Genomic DNA, 4,978 nt, shown 5'->3' on the forward strand with positions numbered 1-4,978 from the left:
ATGTTTTTGGTTGTCCTTCTGTCAATTCCAGCACATATAAATAATCTATAAAATATAAAATTGTATATATAGCTAATTTTAACTCGCACAAAACGAGACTCAATGTGATTCACTCTTATGCTATTTATATCCTACATTTATTTTTCATACGTATATACCAAATGAGTCAAATTAAACTGGGTCTGTTGTTTTTAATTTTGATTCTACTGCATGTAAAATTTTAATTACATTGCTAAGGGGTACAGACAAAAGAACTGATATTCTTGAAGTATAAATTTGTTGATACTGCATCCTATTGCAAATACCTCAAACCATATAAAACCTAGACTCTTTGCCTGACAAAGAAGCTCAATAAATTGAATGAATAAATTCCTTTATAAGTAATATTTCCCCTTAATTCCTCTTCGTTTGGATTTATTTTTAGCAACCCTTCACCATAATTAGTTGCTTTAGATGTTATCCATAATTTTATAATCTTATAGTTTGTTTTCTCCTTATAGGTTTTTGTTTCTATAGATGACCTTGTCTAAATCCTATACATTTTTCAAAGAGTATTTCAAAAGGCTGTTCATTTCAGAAAATCTTTTATCATTTGAGTTCCTTTTTGCCTTAATTAGAAATCTCTTTTCTTTAATTTACCAAAGCATATGTGTATCTCTCATGTAGATTTAAATATTGCATAATCTATACAACAAATATTTGTTTAGTTAGTGGACAAAGGGACTAAATAAAATGTGATCCTCTGTATTCCTCTCAATATTCACAGTGTGTTGAGCACAGCCCATTGCTTTATGTGTGGCTATCCATTAATGCATATTTTATCTAAAAGCAGAAAAGAGGAAAAAGGTAACATTTTCCAGGCTTTATGACATATTTTATACCAATTAAACTAGTAAAGATTATTACAAAGTTTCTTTTTTATTTCTAAATAAAAAACAGCTAAAACTTTCTATTGATTTTTCCCTCTTCTGACTGATCCAAGTAAGAGACTAAAAATAACATTTTATATACCTTACATTTTAATTTCTGAATGTCTTTTCCATGGGATATGCATTTCCATGACAAACAGGAATATGTACAATGGATCCTTAATTTTCTTTTTTTTCCTTAAGAAAGTATTTTTAGATATACGCTTGAAAATGCTATCTTTAGTCTATTTCTGTGGAATGCCAGAATATACTCCTACAGAGAAAGCATGCACTTAATTTATAAGTGCAGCAAGCTAGGGAGAAGAAATGAGATCCATCAATGGTCATACCACTGACAGAGGCACGTGTTTCTAGTGCAATCCTAGCAATGAGAGAACAAATCTTATTTGCTTATATTTCCTGGCTCTCTTCAAGGGCACAATTTACTTGTGTATGTGTGGGTTTTGGAAACTGGTTGAAAATAAGCCCAACTCGGATTTGTTTCTGACAGTTTGGAAAGAATTATTTATTGCCTTTATGGGAATGTGTTTCTTCTTTCCCCTTATACTGAACCTTAACATTGTGCTCCTGGAATGATAATAATCTATTTCTTTCCTCACACTACTGAGCCCAGAGTGACCCTGTCTGACCCAATTGAAATTGATTTTGTTGTTGAACTCCTAGCTGGTGCAAATTAATCTTAGATACATACAAGATCAGGGAAGCAGGACAGAAAATACAAAGACCTCAAGTACTGAGGGAAAAATTAGTTCTGGAGTAGGTATTTTAAGTTTGGCAAGATAAATGGTTACAATGACTTGCTTTGATAGAACATCTGTAGGAAGGGAGATGAGAATGACAGGGCCTCTCAGAGAAAAGCTGTAATTTCATAGCCTAATTTCCTGCCTGGTCCTGCAAATATGTCTGCCCACTTCTGACAGTTGATGAAAATCATCCAGGGTCTGATTTGGTCCCCAGTGTGGGACAAGTTGAGACCCATCTTACCTTCAAATTTATGAAGTAATAGTATTTCAACAGGCTGGAAAGTTTCTGTCTTCTATCATAATTTAAACATTTGGTCCTTTTGTAAAGTTTATTCCAGTTCCCTAAGTGATATTAGAAACTTTCTGTCATTTGACACTTGTCATGCTTCAGTTAGTTCAGGAAGGTAATTTTATTCTAGAATACACTTATTAGCTTACTATTTTCTCTGTTTGCAAATATATGTGGATCATCTGAGTTATGTTGGAAGCATTATTTTTAAAGAGCTTTCCCAATCGAAAACTAAATTATGTTGATTTTTAAATTATTCTTTAAATTCTCAGTCACTGAAATAATTCTTGTACTATGATTCTTATAGAGACAATTCTAATTATTTCTCTACAACTCTGACCTAATTTCTAACATTTGAATGACCTCTCTCTTAACAGTGCTTGCTTTGACAGCCTTGGAGATGTTAGATACCCTCGGGTCCTGCCGCCTATATTGGATTACTTCCACTCCCTAATTCCTGATTCACCACGCTAAATACAATAGAACAGTCAAATAGATACATATGTGCTCACGGAACTTGCAGGCTGTGTAGCACTGAAATGCTAAGATTAGAGTGATGAATACTGAAATCTATAGTTTATCAAAACAGAAACCAGAACTCTGTAGGTCACATAATCACCCCAAACTGTAACTTCCCAAAGATGTCATTGTCTTCTTATTTTCTTTTCAATCTAACCATTTTTCTAATAGAATTTTATTCTAATTGTGATTTAATGAAAGTTTACAGAGAAGTTAGATTTTCATTCATTCACTGTTGCACATTTTCAAGTTATACTTCAAAGTTGATGATGCCAGGATTTTTAAGTGTTTTAAAACTCATGCCTTGCCTAATAATGATGAAACAGAACTGAGTTCGTTTGTTGCATTTTTCATTTGTTTTGGTTGCTTTTGTTTTTAGGAACTTTTTAAAATTGGTTCTCATGCAGTAATTAATAGACATTATGATTCATTTATATCTACTGGGATTTATATGATTGTTCATTTACGTTGTGTTGTATAAACTAATTGATACACACTGCATTTTCTATAATAAATTATTACTGACCTATGTCTATTATTATCACCCCATCTTCTCTGGTCTCCACTGAATCTTTCCTATGCCTTCACTCCCCCATCCACCTACTAAACTCTACTATCCTAGTGATTTCTACCCTTTCTCTTTCCACCTCTTTCCCCTTTTCTTCTTATCCTTTTGGACACTTAAACACATCTTGCTAGTTATCCTTCTATTTTTAAAATAACGGTCTCATATAGTATTTCTCCTTATGAGTGTGAGTTACTCAGCATAATGTTTTCTAGACTCTCCCATTTGTACAGTATTTTATTAAATCATTGTTTCTTAGTACTGCATTTTATTTCACTGTGTGGATGTACTACAATCTCTCAAACCATTTATATTTTGATGGATATTTGGGTTGTTTCACTTTTCTTATTATTGCAAATACTACTGCTATGAACATAGGTGTACATATCTCCATTTACGTCTCAGATCTAATTTTCTCACTTTTTTTATTCTTAACAGTGGAGTAGCTTGGTCATATGATATTTCTATGTTCAGCTGTTTGAGGAAACATCAAACTGCATTTCAGAATGGTTTTACCATTCAATTCCTCAAACAGTACATGAGAGTCCCAATCTCCTTACATCCTCTCTAACACTTATTGCTTGTTTTCCTGTTAAACTTTCCTACTGTTACTAGGATAAGAAGGCATCTCATTATAGTTTTTATTTGCATATTTCTTTATTGCCAGTGATTTTGTGCATTTCTACCTGTCTGCTGGCCATATAAATGTTGGCCATAAGTAAATCTTTATTATGTTGACCCTAAAAAATATAGATGTATAATATTTTATAATCCCCTTATATTAAAAATCTCCATCATATATTTCAGGAGATCATTGTTTTATTCAATCTTTAAATAGTAAAAATAATAATTAAATATCAAATGTAAATGTAAAAATTACTGTAGTTCACAAAATCTAGAATAAACCTATTCTTTGTGTCCATATTTCTCAATGAATTTTTTTTCCCAAAGAAGTTACATTAGTGGATTAACTTTCATTTTACATAGATTGCAAAGGAAGACTATCTTGAGGGAGCTCAAGTGTTAATGAGTTGTGCTGCTAAACCTAAGGTTTACAGTTCAAACCCACCAGCAGCTCTGTGGAAGAAAAATAGGTAATCTCCCACCCTACAAAGTATAATCTCTGGAAATCTGCTGAAGTATCATCTATGAGATGACTCTGACTTGACAACATGTCTCAATAAAAAGACTATGAAAAATGTGTGAATGTATGTAAACTTGGAAACCATATTAGAACTTCTGAGAAATATTTACATTGTGGAAATCAGATTGTGATCGAATCATTAGAAGGTGAGAAATATTTTACAGGTCTCCAGGATTTTGTATAAGGGATCCTTACTAGTGGGAAGATCTTCTAGTTCAGACATAATATCCAGATTAAAAGTCAAGTGAGTCTCCTTCATCTACAAAAGTTGGTTCACCTGAAATGAAAGTAATATACAAAATTAACTGAAGAAATAAAAGGTATTTTTCCATCCAGCAGACTAAAACACCACACATTAAACAAACAAAACCCTACAATGAATGGAATCAATGGGTGTTGGTTTATTTAATAATGCAAAATTGAAACTGAGTAATAATTGTAAATTCTTACATTAGTCTACTATTTTAAAGAAAATTATGTAACTGGGCCACAATTTTTCTTTCAGTGTGTGTGTGGAAAGAAAAGCTTCTGATCAGAAATTTTCCCCAAGGAAATTCTCATATGTAACACTAAGTAAATTATTGAGCTACCTTTTAAGCTCTATGGTATTTTATCATAGTAAGATTGTACATGCTGAAATATTCCATTTATATATCTTCTTAGGTTCTCTTTTTTAGCATACAACAACAACAACAAAAAGCCAAAATGTCTATAGTAAACTTTAAACTCTCCCAAATATTAACTCAATATCATATTCTAGTTTCACTATGAAAAAAATGGGTTCCACAT

The sequence above is a fragment of the Elephantulus edwardii genome, unplaced genomic scaffold (assembly GCF_000299155.1).
Source record: "Elephantulus edwardii isolate Elephantulus edwardi_28Jun2011 unplaced genomic scaffold, EleEdw1.0 scaffold00175, whole genome shotgun sequence".
Lineage (NCBI taxonomy): Eukaryota > Metazoa > Chordata > Mammalia > Macroscelidea > Macroscelididae > Elephantulus > Elephantulus edwardii.